The sequence below is a fragment of the Pipistrellus hanaki genome, assembly GCF_964339955.1.
Source record: "Pipistrellus hanaki genome assembly, chromosome: 2".
NCBI lineage: Eukaryota > Metazoa > Chordata > Mammalia > Chiroptera > Vespertilionidae > Pipistrellus > Pipistrellus hanaki.
The window spans coordinates 161,322,547-161,337,789 of NC_140504.1; the positions used below are offsets into that span (position 1 = coordinate 161,322,547).

The 15,243-nt window shown below is 40.0% G+C and overlaps 1 protein-coding gene and 1 long non-coding RNA gene across 4 annotated transcripts in view; one reads left to right on the plus strand and one right to left on the minus strand.

Annotated features, from left to right (window-relative positions):
* FGGY (FGGY carbohydrate kinase domain containing) overlaps window positions 1–12,067 on the minus strand; it is a 395,380-nt gene extending 383,313 nt beyond the window's left edge. For 2 of the 3 annotated variants that reach the window (XM_084872965.1, XM_084872968.1), the window contains exon 1: window positions 11,780–11,852. The gene's annotated coding sequence lies outside the window, so the exon portion shown is untranslated. Of the gene's footprint in view, window positions 1–11,779; window positions 11,853–11,998 lie in introns of those variants that run through there. The other variant, XM_084872970.1, reaches the window with a different exon arrangement.
* Window positions 12,068–12,193: 126 nt separating this feature from the next.
* LOC311617550 lies at window positions 12,194–14,638 on the plus strand. Its single transcript, XR_014794122.1, has 3 exons — window positions 12,194–12,240; window positions 14,216–14,284; window positions 14,473–14,638. It is a non-coding gene; the product is annotated as an uncharacterized lncRNA (long non-coding RNA).
* The last annotated feature ends 605 nt before the right edge of the window (window positions 14,639–15,243 follow it).

The following is a 15,243-nucleotide window of genomic DNA, read 5'->3' on the forward strand; positions in this document are numbered from 1 at the left end:
TCTTCTCAATTTTCATTTTCCATATCCAATCAGTCACAGAGTCTTTTGTTGTTGTTAATGTTTTTTATTGATTTCAGAAAGAGAAAGGGAGGCGATAGAGAGAATCATTCATCAGCTGCCTCCTGCAAGTCCCCTAATGGGGATTGAGCCCACAACCCGGGCATGTGCCCTGACGGGGGAATCAAATCATATACTCCTAGTACATGGGTTGATGCTCCACCACTGAGCCACACTAGCTGGGATCCTTTCTTTTAAAAATCAATCAATAAATAAATGCTTTTATTGATTTTAGAGAGAAAGGAGAGAGAAACATGGATCAGCTCTTTCCTGCATGCCCCCTACTGGGGATGGAGTATGTGCCCTGACTGGGACTCAAACTGGCAACCTTTCCATGCATAGAATGACACTCAACCAACTGGGCCACACCAGCCAGGGCCTGAGTCCTTTGTTAATATCCGCATCCAACAGCCAGTTTACCAGAGTTTAAGCTACCTGGCTCTCAACCCTATCTGCAACAGATTTCAATGTAGCGCAGCCCCAAATCCAGATGGCCGAGGGACTGGTAATACACTTAGCCTGAATGATTTCTACTTGATTTCCCCACTCTCCCTAAAGCCGCCCCACGTATAAATCATTGCAAATGTACCTCTTGTGTGAACTCTGCTTCCCTTGTCATCCAGGTTGATAAAAACTTCCTAAACAATTTAAGATGATGAAGGGGGGTGGGGGGAAGGGGGATAAGACCTCCAGGGGAAAACATGACGAGTGTGGGAAGGAAACCTCATCCTGTCTCCTTCACATGTCAAACCTTCTCCCCAAACATCTACTATTCCTTCTCTCCCATGTCAGAGATTGGCACCACCAGCCGCGCTGATCCTGTAGCCAGAAATCGAGAGGCTCTCACTGACTCCTTGCACAGATTATTTGCTGTTTGTCCCCCTCCCCCACCAAATATATATCTATTCTCAATCCTTCTCTGATGCTCTGTGTCCTGTGGACCACAGTCTGGATCTCCAAGGCTCTCTAATCCTCTGTCTTCTGGTTGGGTTTGGCCAATGGCGAATGTTAGCAGAAGCCTCAAAGCAGGAAGGAGAGTAAGGCCAGGACCCCTTCCTTTGGAGTGGCCTTGAACTAGCTGTACCTCTTGAACTAAGGTAACAGATCCTCTCAAGGCAGCCTTCTTCACATGACTTTCTCCTTTTCAGTTGCTAACCATTCCTCCCCTTGCCCCACTAGAGGGATATAATAAACCTGCTGTGATTAGCCACAGGGATTCAGGCTACCCTCATCTTTCTAAGTAGTTCCTTTATTGAAAAATATCCTAAGATGAGGGTATTTTATGTGTCCTTCTGATATACCTCCTTCACTGTGCCCTTTCCAGGCTTCGGCAAGTGGCAAAAGAGGTCCCCATTATTACTGGTGCCTGGGGACCTCAAAATCCCTTCCTCCCATCCTCAGGTAGTCCGCTCTTTACATTTTCTTAACAATTCTAGTTGAAGACTTCTACTTCCAGCCCAGAACGAGTAACAGAAAGCATCCTGAGCCTCCTGCCCAGAACAACTTAAAAAACAAACCCAAATGGGAAACAGACGTTCTCGGGATACTGGAAATCAGGCAACAAAGCAAAGGGATTCTGGAGAAATTCGAGAGGATGAAAAAGAGTGGGTATTCTGAAATTGTTCAAGTTTAATGCCTGGGACCCAAGCCAAGCCCCGCAGTATCCCTGAGTTGAGGAGAAAGAGTTAGGAATCTATGGATAACAAGGAGGCTAGAGTGCGAGAGAGAGAGAGAGAGAGAGAGAGAGAGAGAGAGAGAGAGAGACAGACAGACAGACAGACAGACAAGACAAAGGGAGAAGTCCAGCCATCTGCAAAGGGTACTCCTCAAGTATTACCAAGAGTATCAATCACTGTATACATGTGAGGAATCTATCGGAGCCAGAAACACCCGACAGGATTAAAATGAACAGTGAATGGACTTCACACGCCCATGAATAGTGCCTATGTGAAAGAACCAGACTGAAAAACTTCAATTCCCAGAGCACTGGGTAGAGTATGCAGAGGGTTTCACACAGTAGCGAAGAAGAAATAGTTCTGATCCCAACTAACAAAGCTTAAAGCAAGAATCAAAAGGATCAAATTGTTTCCAAATAACTTACACATGCCCCAGAACAAAGCTCAAGTGCACTTATAGAAATACAAATTATCTAACAAGTCAAAAAACACAATGTCTGATCAATTAGAAATTACCAGGCATGCAAAGAAGCAAGAAAATACTCCCCAAAATGAGGAAAGTCAATGGACACTGGCTTAGAACTGACACATTTGTTAGAATTAACAGGCATAGCTATTAAAAATCATAACTGATTAACTGATTTTATATGTTCAAAAAACGAGAGGAAAGATTGAGCTTAAAAGTTCAGACATAGAACATATATATATAAAAGACTCAAGTTGAAATTCTAGAAATGAAAACTGGAATATCTGAGATGAAAAATTGACTTTATGGGATTAGACAATACAGAAGAAAATATTAGTGACATTCAAGATACAGTAATACAAACTATATGAAATATAATAAAGAAAGAAGATTTTTAAAATAAATAATCAGAGCATCCTGGATGGTATGGCTCAGTTGGTTGGGTGACTTTACATGCACCTAAAGGTTGCTATTTCGATTCCCACTCAAGACACATGCCCAGGTTGTGGGCTGGGTCCTGGGTGGGGGATATGTAGGAAGCAGCGATTGATGCTGAGCTCTTACATCGATGTTTCTCTTTCTGTCTCTCTGTATTAAAAAAAAAAGAAGAAGAAAGAAAAAAACAACAACAATAAAAACATTTTAAAAATAAATAAATGAACAGAGTATCAGTGATCTACACAAAAACTTTAAGTAGCCTAATACATGTGAAATGGGAAGCTCTGAAGAAGAGAGAAAAAGTGTCATAAGAAGTACTTGAAAACATAACGGGCACAGATTTCCCATATTTACTATAAACCTACAGATTCAAGAGTATCAATGAATCTCAAACACAAGAAATATAAATAAAGCTAGACCAAACCAATAAACATCATAATCAAATTGTTCAAAAGCAATGATCAAGAGAAAATCTTAAAAGCAGATGGGGGATAGGCAGGAGGAGGGAGATTATTCACGAAAGAAAAGGAAAAAAAAAGTAAAATAATGCAAGCTCGGAGACAATTGAGCTAAGATCTTTGAAGTACTGAAAGAAAATACCTTGCATGTAGAATTCTTTACCACTTGGGGGAGAAAAAATCTTTCAAAATTGAAGCTAAAATAGCCGGGACCAGTTTGGCTCAATGGATAGAGCGTCGGCTTGGGGACTGAAGGGTCCCGGGTTCGATTCCGGTCAAGGGCATGTACCTTGGTTGCGGGCATATCCCCAGTGGGGGCTGTGCAAGAGGCAGCTGATCGATGACTCTCTCTCATTGATGTTTCTAACTCTCTATCTCTCTCCCTTCCTCTCTGTACAAAATCAATAAAAATATATATTTTTAAAAAAAATTGAAGCTAAAATAAAAATTTTCCCAGACAAAAGGTTAAAAAGTCCTTCTGGAGCAGAACTGCACTATGAGAAGCAGCGAGAGAAATGATATTGCATAGAAATCTAAAAAATGTAATGAAGAGACAAGGGTAACATTGTGGGTACATGAAAGAATTTTTTAAAAGTATGTGAATAAAAATATAATTGACTGTTTAAAACTAAACTAACCATGTATTATGATGTTTAAACATATATAAACGTAAAATGGGCAACATACAGCAAAGTAGTACAAAGGCTAGAAGGGAAAAACTATAAATCTATTGTTAAATGGTCCTTTTATGAAGCAGTATAATTCCACTTGAAAGTAGGCTGATAAATTAAAGATGTATAATATAAACCATGAAGCAACCACTGAAATTATACCTGCCAAAAATCGTAATTGCCTGGCCAGGTATCTCAGTTGGTTGGAGCGTTGTCCTGTATACCAAAAGATGGCAGGTTCGATTCCCAGTCAGGGAACATACGTAGATTTTGGGTTTGATTCCTGGTCAGGGTGTGTATGAGAGGCAACAGATCAATATTTCCCCCTCACATTGATGTTTCTCTCTCTCTCTCTCTCTCTCTCTCTCTCTCTCTCTCTCTCTCTCTGTTTCTCTCTCTCTCTCTCTCTCTCTCTCTCTCTCTCTCTCTCTCTCTCTCTCTCTCTCGTCCGTCCCTCCCTCCCTCCTTCCCTCCCTTCCTCCCTTCCTTCCTTCCTTCCTTCCTTCCTTCCTTCCTTCCTTCCTTCCTTCCTTTCTTTTTCTTTAAATCAATAAAAACATATCCTCAGGTAAGTGTCTTTAAAAAGTTATACTTAATTAACCAATAAGGGAGAAAAATAAATTTATTTTAAAAAAATAGTCCAAAAGAAGGCAGAAAAAGGAAAAGAGACCAAAGAACAGAAGGAACAAATACAGAAAGAAAGGAGGAGGAAGAGGAGAAGGAAGAGGAAGAGGAGAAGGAGGAGGAGGAGGAGGGGGGGGGGAGGGAGGGGGAGGAAGAGGAGGAGGAGGAGGAAGGGGGAAGAGGAGAAGGAGGAGGAAAGTGCAGGGGGGAGGAGGAGGAGGAGGAGAAGAAGCAAGATGGAATATTCAAACCAAACCAAATGAATAGTTACATTCAATGTGGTATAAACAACCTAATGAAAAGGCAGGAAATGTCAGGTGTTGCTTTGTTATCCAATCTAACTATATGCTGCCTACAAGAAATCCACTTTAAATGTTTTTTTTTTTTAAATATATTTTATTGATTTTTTACAGAGAGGAAGAGAGAGGGTAGAGAGTTAGAAACATTGATGAGAGAGAGTTATCAATCAGCTGTCTCTTGCACTACCCCTACTGGGGATGTGCCTGCAACCAAGGTACATGCCCTTGACCAGAATCGAACCCAAGACCTTTTAGTCCGCAGGCCGACGCTATATTCACTGAGCCAAACCAGTTTCGGCAAGAAACCCACTTTAAATATAAGAACACAAATAGGTTAAAACGTAAAAGGAGGAAAAAGATATAGCATAAAACAGCAATAAAATAAAAAAACTGAAGCAGCTATATCATTAGTATACTAAGTACATTTTAGAGCACAACTACTACCAGGAAAAATGACTAAGTAGATTTCAGAGCAAATATATTATCGAAATTGAAATAATAAAGGGGATGATTCACCAAGATAGCCAAATAATCCTAGATATTAATGTACCTAATAACAGTACATCAGAATACATAAAACAAAATCTGGTAGAACTTCAAGAAGAAATGCATATATCTGCAATGATCATGAGATTTCAATACCTCTCTCTGAATAACTGACAGAGTAATTAGATAGAAAATCAGCAAGTTATAATATACAGTAGCAGTCATAAAGTTGACCTTAAAGACACTCTATCCAACAAGAGAATACACATCCTTTTCAAATGCATTTGGAACATTTATTGAGACAGATCATATTCTGGGTGCAAAAACAAAACAAAACAAAAACCAACCTCAAAAAGTTAAAAGGATTCAAGTTATACAAAGCACGTCCTGTAACCAGATGGAATTAAGTTATAAATAAATTAATAGAAATATATGTAATATATAGTAATAGGAAGTCCTTAAATATTTGGAAACTGAATAACAAACTTCTATATAATCCATGGATCAAAAAAAGATTAAAAAATGAAAAAGATTTTAAGTAAATAAAATTAAAAAAAACAAACAGCAGAAGTTGTAGGATTAGCCCTAGCTGGTTTGGCTCACTGGATAAAGTCAGCCTGTGGACTGAAGGGTCCCAGGTTCGATTCCGGTCAAGGGCACATGCCCGGGTTGCGGGCTCATTCCTGAGTAGAGTGCATGAAGGAAGCAGCTGACCAATGATTCTCCCTCTTCATTGATGTTTCTATCTCTCTCTCCCTCTCCCTTCCTCTCTGAAATCAATAAAAACATATTTAAAAAAAAAAAAAAAAGTTGTAGGATTAAGCTGAAACAGTACTTGGAAATGTATATTAAATGCCTATATTAGGAAAGAGTCACAAACACATGGCCTCATCAACACCTTAAGAAATTAGAAAGTAAAAGGAACCCAAAGTAAGCAGAAGAAAAAATAAATTTCAGAACAAAAAAACAAAACAAAAAAGAGAGAGAGAGAGAGAGAGAGAGAGAGAGAGAGAAAATAAATGAAACCAAAAGCTGGTTCTTTGAGATCAATAAAATTGATAAAAGTCTGGCCAGAATTATCAGGAAAATAAAAAGAAAAATCACAAATTACCAATGTTAGAAATGAAGGATATGAAATCACAACAGATTCTATAGATATTAAAATGGTAATAGGGGACTATTGTGAGCAACTTAGAAGATATGTACAAATATCTTAAACTACACAAACTATCAAATTTTATTCAAGAAGAAACAATGTCAATAGTCCCATATTATTGACTTTTCCCTCCCCCCCAAAACAAAAAAATTCTAGGCCCAGATGACTTCACTGGTTTGAATGCTATCAAACATTTAAGGAAGAATTAATATTAATTTTACACAAGTGCTTACAGAAAATTGAAGAGTAGGAAATGCTTCCTAACTCATTCTGAGACCAGAATTAGCTAGATATAAATTTAGGAAGATAATACAAGGAAAACTATAAATCAATATCCATTATTAAATAGATGCAAAAATTCTTCAAATTTTACCAAATAGAACCCAACAAAATATAATAAGGATGTTCTAGCCAGCATGGCTCAGTGGTTGAGTGTCAACCTATGAACCAGGAGGTCATGGTTCAATTACCAGTCAGGTCACATGCCCAGGCTGTGGGCTCAATCCCCAGTAAGGGACATACAGTAGACAGCCAATGAATGATTCTCTCTCACCAATGATGTTTCTATCTCTCTCTCCCTCTTCCTGCCTCTCTGAAATCAATAAAACAAATTATATATATATATATATAAAGGATACTAGGTCCTAACCTAGTGGGACTTATCTCAGGAATACAAGTTCAGTTTAATATTAAAAAAAAAAATCAATGTAATTCATCATATTAAGAATTTTTAAATGATCTCAATAGTTATAGAAAAAAAGGAAATGACAAAAATACATCCATTCTTCATTTAAAAACAAATACCAAAAAAATCACCTCTCAGAAAAGCAGGAATAGAATGAAACTTCCTAAACCTGATAAAGGGCTGCAACAAAGAATATACATCAAAGTTAATGATGAAAAAAAAAAAAATGCTTCTAGCTAGGCCCTGGTCAGGTAGCTCAGTTGGTAAGAGCATCATCCCAGTACACCAAGGTTACGGGTACCATCCCTGTCACAGCACATACAAGAATCAACCAATGAATGCATAAATAAGTGGAACAACAAATATCTCTCTCTCTCTCTCTCTCTCTCTCTCCCCTTCTTCTCTCTCTAAAAAATGATAATATATGTTTAAAAAGTGCAATGCTTGTAGCCAGTGCACTATAGCAAGAAAAAGAAAAAAAAAGGCATCCTCATTGAAAGGAAAAAGTAGCTAAAACCGGTTTGGCTCAGTGGAGAGAGGGTCCACCTGCGAACCGAAAGGTCCCAGGTTCGATTCCGGTCAAGGGCATGTACATTGGTTGTGGGCACATCCCAGTAGGGGGTGTGCAGGAGGCAGCTGGACGATATCTCTCTCTCATCGATGTTCCTAGCTCTCTATCTCTCTCCCTTCCTCTCTGTAAAAAAATCAATAAAATATATTTTTAAAAAAAAAAAAGAAAAGGAAAAAGTAAAACTTTACTTACAGATACCATGATCACTACATAGAAAAGCTGATAGCATCTACAAAAAGCTATTAGAAATAACAGGCAGTTTAGCAAGATTGTAGGATACATGATCAATACACAAGTAGCAACAAGTACAAGTTAAAATTTTAAGACAATGTTATTTACAATAACAAGAAAAATATGAAATACCTACAGATAATCTGACAAAGATGTGCAAGACCTATCTACTGAAAGCTACAAAACATTGCTGAACCTAAGACCTAAATAAGTCAATCTCCCCCAAATTAATGTATAGATTTAATAAAAGCCCAATTAAAAGCTAAGCAGGCCTTTATTTTGAAATTGACAAAATGACAACATTGTAAAATTAATGTGGAAATGTAACAGATCTGGAATGACCAAAACAACTTTAAAGGGAACAAAGTTGAAGGACTTGCATTATGTGACTTGAATACTTATTACAAAACTATAGTTATCAAGATTACCTGGTACTGGCATCAAAATAGACAACAAGATCTACAGAACAGAATAAAACAACCAGAAATAGGTCCACATATGGTAAAATGATTTTGATCAAAGATGCAAAGGCAACTGAATAGGGAAAGAATAAACTTTTCAGCAAATGGTGCTGGAACAATTGATACCATACCCCTCCCCCCCCAAAAAAAGAAATAAACTTTGTTCCACAACTGGTGCTACAGATTAACTTTAATTAACTTAAAATGGATCATGGATTTAATGTAAAACCAAAAACAATAAGGCTTCTTTAAAAAAAAAAAAATAGGAGAAAATACTTGAGACCTGAGGCTAGATACAACACCTAAATCATCATCCATAAAAGAATTACACATTAATAAACCAGACTTTATCAAAATTAAGAACTCTGCTTTTCAAAAGATAGTTAAGAAAATAAAGACTCAGATGTGATTGAGAACTTATAATGAGAATATATTACAAAAACCTCTCAAAACTCAATAAGAAAACAGCCCATTAAAAAAAATCTTTAATAAACACTTTACCCAAGAAGATACATGAAATATATGGGCTGCACATAAGAAGCTTGAAATTATTAGTCATTAGGGAAATACACATTAAAACCACATGCCAGGATTCCACATTGGAATGGCTAAAATTTGAAAGTGAACACACAAATTGTGGAATTGTGGGAGCAACTGAGAATTTCACACATTGCTGAGGGGGTTGTAAAATGGTATAATCACTTTGAAATACACATACACGTGGTGTTTCTTAAAAAATTAAACATACACCTCCCATGTGAACTCGCTATTCCACGTCTAGGTATTTAAGAGAATTGAAAGCATGTCTCTGTATACAAATATTCATAGCAGCTTTATTTGTAGTAGCCAAAGGCAGCAAATAATTCAAAATCTATCAGCAGGTAAATGAGTAAACAAAACATCTACACTAATAAAAGAGAAATATGCAAATTGACCATACCTCTGCAATGCACACCAGCCAATCAGGAGTATGCAAATTAACGCTGTGGCTGGAGCAAAGGCCTGAGTCCCAGGTGCCAGAGGAAAACCAGTGCAGGCAGCCAGGGGAAGGAAGGCCTATTGCACAAATCTTCATGCAACGGACTTCTCGTAGTATAATTCAATGGAATACTATTCAGCAGAAAAAGGAATGAACCATGTATGCACATATAACATGGATGAATCTTAAGATGAGGATTAAGGAAAAGTCACCTCACAAGAAAAGATACATATCATATGACGCTACAGATAAAGTCCTAAAAAATCTTAAATAATCTAACGAGACAGAAGCTAATTCACTGATTGCTTTGGTGGAAGGGTGGTCCTAGATAGGGAGAGGTTACCAAGGGCCACAAGAAATCTTTTGGAGTATTAGAAATATTATTTATCTTGATTGTGATGGTTTCATGATTATATACTGATGTCAAATTTTCTCAGATTAGACACTTCAAGTATGTAGTTCACTTTATGTCAAGTAGATCTCGATAAAGCTATTCAAAAATACCCAGGTTAAGAATGCCTTCTTTTCCCCATGGCATCTTGAGTAATACATTCTTTCTTCATCCCCTACACTCAATCAGCAATTAATTCCTAATCATTCTATTCTCCTAATCTCTCTGCAGTTTCACAACTATTACCCTAACTCTTTCTCACCTGTATTATAATAGCCTTCCTCCAGTCTTCACCCTGCAGGCAGAATTAACTTTCTAAAACAGGGGAGACACATTTTAAATTCCCTTACCATGACTCACTGGACCCTCCCTGTTCTGGCCTGTCACCTAGCCCAGCCCCAGCCTCCTTTCTGGTGATTTCTCACCCTTTCCTGATGAGCCATACTAATCAACAATGTGCCAGGTTTATCTAGTTTTGCACATGTTGTTCCCAAATAAAGTATAATCCTTCCCCTTTGTCTTTCTCCAGCCCACGCATACCAAGGCTTTGTAACTCAGCTTAGTTATTATCTCCTCTTGGAAGTTTTCCTGAACCCCATATTGGGCCATGTGCCCTTCTGCACACCTTGCCACAGCACTAACCTATCATATAGATATAATCCCCCCTGTCAGACCAGACAGCAGCAGACTGGAGAAAGCAGAGGTGACCACGTCTTGTTCTTTTACCACAGCACCAGGCCCACACCAGCCACAAGATGTGTGAACAAATGAATGAACTGAGGAACTGGTTTGGATGGCCTCCTCTTATACTACCTGGGCTGATTCTAAATCCCATTTTATAAAAAGACAGGCAGGTAAGCAGTAAAATGACCTATAATACATTCTGGTAAAATAATGATATCAAATCCCCTGGGAAAGCGGAGGGTGGTCCCACTCTGGCTGGGAGTTTCAAGGCAAGATTCACCACTTCAAATTGTTTTCAAAACCAGCTGGTAATTGAGGATGATTTGAATTGATGATGATTTGAAGTGAAAGGTTAGGGAAAGGGAACCAGATTCCCGGAAAAGACAAGGCCCACAGCAAAGATTAACATCACCTGGAAGAAGGCCCAGTCTCCTCCCAGTAAACTAAAACCCGTCTAGAAAGACATAGTTCACCCTCTGGGTTATTTCCTTCTCCAAATACTCATGTTTTGACTTCCAAATCCAGGCAAAGAGGCTCCCAACCTTCCTTACCTCCACCCCTCGCCATCCCTCCTCCCCCCCCTCAAATCAATCTCCAGGCCCTTCTCAACATCTGTGGTCTGTTTCCCCCAATCATTCTTAACAGGAGGTCCACCTCAACTGGTCTCTCCCATAGTCAGGCCAGTGGCCACCAGGTCAAGAGCCAAGCAGAGGCCCGCCCTCATTACCAGGAGACTCCCAGAAGACTAGGGGGAAGTCATAAGGCTGAAAAACCCAGCAGACAACTTCAAAAGAAAAAAGCAGGTGATGATACACTTGGTGGCTTATGGGAAATGAGGAAAAGCCAGCAAAACAAAGCAAAAGCAAAACTATGCCATCTAAATAACAGCCACATTCCAAGGGAGGATAAGCATTTCAAGAGATTAATCTCTTCCTCATCCCTGAACTCCTATTTTAAAAATTAAACAAATGATTATGGCTCTTCCATTTCTTGGTAATGATTGCCACTTTAATTTAGGAATGGAATGAGTTAAGAGAAGTGCTTCAGTGGAAAATAGTCAATGATTAAGGAAATTCATATTTTTGCATCTTGGAATGATCAGTCCCAAGGACTTACCTCCCCAGGATAATTATAACTAGACAGCTCTAGTAGTATACCATCTAAACTGCACCTCAAACTTTATCACAAGCTGCTGATAGCGTTTCAAGTTACAAGCAACACCGACCCTAAAAATACCTTCTGTAGCCAGATTTGAATTCAATGGCTCAGACATGCCTGGGGAAACTATCCTAAAATGCGGGTCAGGACAGAGGGGGTGAAGGGGAGAGAAGTGCACATAGTCAAATGGACAGTGATGGCAGGGGACCTCGGGTTCCAGACATCGCATGGGCAGCTTTGGGGATGCAGTAAAAGCCGACCCTCCCGCTGAGTGGCCGGACGCCTCACCCAGGAGAGGATACGGGGGAGCCCAACAACGTCTCGGGAGCCAAGGCCCGGCTGGAATGAGACTTTAGCACCCGGAGGAGGAAAAGGAAGAGGAGGTGGCCAAGGCACCACCAGGGAGGGAGGCTTGGGACGGGTGCACTCTCCGATTGGATACCGTGCGCGCTGCCCGTCTGCAACTGGCCCTGGTGCACACGTGGGTCTGAGAGGAGGGTCACTTACTTGTCCAATCAGATACCACGTATTAGCTAGCTGGACTCTGCAGGTCGCCCGGCAGAGCTACACTGCAACCGGACTGGGCGGTCTCCTCCAGGGAAGGAAGCCCCGCCCCGTCCCAGACCACGCCCAGATCCCGGCCCGGCCCCGCCCCCGGCCGGCAGCGGCCCCCGTAAACTGCTTCCCGATTGGCCCTTTGGCTGGATTGGTGTGCCCGTCGCCCTGCCGCCCGGGGCTTGGCCCTGCTGGTAAGTGCGGAGCAAGATCGCGCAGGGCAACTGCAATCCCTGCGGTGCTTCTGAAGACACCTGCGGGGTTTGGTCAGCTCCCCCGGAGAGTTTCCCGTCCGGGGGCCCACTTCCCAGACCTCACCCCCGCTAACCCTGGGCCGCCCCGGATCGTGCATGTCTATGTGCACCTTACAGCCACTTCTCGACCTTGACTGAACACCAGGACTTGGTGTTGTAGACGGATGTAAAAAAAATAATAAAAAATATCTGCTGAATGCTTACTTTGTGCCAAGTCTTGTTCCTGGTACAGCGGAACCTCGGTTCTCGAACTTAATTCGTTCGGGAGGCTGTTCAAAAACTGAAGTATTTTTTTTCCCCATTAGAAATAATGTAAATGGAAGTAATCCATTCCAGATCCCCAAAGGATCCCCTGTTTTAACTTTTCTTATATACTGTACATATCGAATGTACTGTTTTAATCTGTAAACACTTTCAAAACAAACTACATGAAATGTAAACGAAAAGTTAGCAAAAAGGAAATGAAATGTACAATAAAAATGAAAATTTAATAATAAGAGAAACAAAGGCCAAAAAAAAAAAACCTACAAAAATATTTACAGCACAATATCTTGAGCTGTTAAGAGCAGTACAGAGCAGTACACTGACTCATATTCTGGCATTCTCCCCTTTCTTTGTCTGAGAGACCGGTGACAGGTCATACAGGTATCAGCATGAAAGGTTTGTCAGGTTGAGAAGCAAATTGTTTGAGACATTTAAAAAATGAGGTTTGACTGTACTTTACATGAATTCACTCATCTAATGCTGTGGCCGACCCTCTGAAGTGGAATCCCAGTCTTTAAATCTGCAAAACGGAGGGGTTCCTAAGCCTTTGAAGAGTTACAATCTGTGGGGCCTGGAAACACCTACCTAATTTTATCCTCACAATCCTTGCCCTGTTTCCCCGAAACTAAGACAGTGTCTTATATTTATTTTTGCTCCCAAAGATGCGCTAGGTCTTATTTTCAGGGGATGTCTTATTTTTCCATGAAGAAGAATACGATACACATTTATTGTTAAATGAAAATAAAGGAAATTTATTACCTGTATACGGTACAGTAGTATGGTAGTTGTCAACACAAACCAGACAAACTGTGAATCCTACAGTATCAAGAATTTACTCATTTATTCAATGACAATCATGTCATCATCTTCTGGAACATCATCATAACAATCCAATTCCTGAATTTCCTGGTGAATTTCTTGTGATTCCATTTCTTTCAGAATCAGTGGACCAAATCTCTCATGTTTAGCCTAGGGGGAGGCCTTATTTTCGGGGGATGCCTTATATTTCACTCAGAAGGAAACCTGTAAGTAGGTCTTATTTTCACGGAAACAGGATAGACACTGTTTGGCCCTATCTTTCAGATGCAGAGTCAGAAATATGATTAGCACTTACTGAGACACACAGCTAGCTCTTAGCCAGAGGGAGAATTCCAACCTGAGCTCTTATCTGAGCAGTTTCTTTTGAAAAGGCGGGTCCTAGGCTGATGGGACCCAAGATTGGGAAGATAGTTTAGCAAATCGTTGAGGCCAAGCCCTTTGTTTTCCGAGAAAAGTTAACTGGTGCCCAGTAAAAGGAAATATCTTTCTAAGGACAAACCAGATATGAGAGGTAAGCCTGGGTAATGACAGCGACTGGCCTATGTGCCCTGTGCCTCTTAACAATCCCAGACGTCCAAAGATGCTTTGATCCTTGTTTTACAGGTACTGGCTCAGTGGGGCTGAGACCACATGATTAGCTGCATCTGCTAGGAGTCCTGGATCATTTCCTTTCTTCTTTGCAATGAATGTTCACCTTCCATTCTTAACAAACCTCTGAAGATCTAATCATCTTTGGGAAGACAGAGGATACTGAATCTGGTTACTTAGCACTTATGTTTCTCGTGGTATACAGTAGAAATAATAATAAGACCTCTTCATCTTTTCTTTCTAGAGTATTGTGAAGAGCAAATGAAGTAATAAATATAGAAATACTCTGTAAAGTGTGAGATCCTGCATGCAGGTAAGACACAGTCTCCAGATCTTCCCCAGTGTGCCCAGGAATGGGAGGAATGAAATATGCTGGTTGCCCCCAGGAACTATGGCAGGAGTCTCATCTTGGCTAGATTTGAATGAAAGCCTATTTGCTGCCTTTATGGATGTTTCTGTTTCTAGGCTTTTTGTATTCATATTTTGTTTTGTTTCCTCTAGTTATCATGCTATCAGTAGTAGTAGTAACAACAACAGCACAGTGGCTGAAGCACCAGGAACCATCTTGGACCACGAGAGGACCTTAAAAATGGAAGGAGTACAATAAAGCAAGGAGTCTGCTTCTGTAATGCAAAGACAGCTGTAGATCAGTGTAAATGAGTTAGCCTGGCTATGTTCTAATAAAACTTTATTTACATAAGCATACAATGGGCCAAGTTGTTCCATGGGCCTTCGCTTGCCTCCCCTTGATTTATTCAATTCTAATGTTCCATCCCAAAAGTGCATTGGAAATACATTATAGAAGGATGGGGGGATTGTGACAAAGCATGCATGCTCACACTGTTGACCAATATAAAGGCCAGTGCATGACAGTGCAGTGCAAAAAACAAAACAAAACAAAACAAACAAACAAAAAAAAACAACAGCAAAACAAAACAAAACAAAACAAAAAATGATCCCTATACTGATAGTCATGAGATATGGGCAGCAAGTTCATATCTGCAGCTACCACCAGCTCTACAGTTGGACTATCTCCAGTTGCCTCACTTGCCCTGTATATTAGAAACAAATAGCAATACAAATGTGATCCATACTTTCCCATTTTTTATGGCTGCAGGGAGACTAAGATGAGATTACCTATGTAATATTTCTAAAAGCTACAAATGTTATCTAACTAAATTTACATTGTTTCACCCAGGACAGGACTATACAGTATTTCTGTACCCTTCAGTTCTCTGTGTTTACCTCTGGAACCCGTAGAATGCATACATT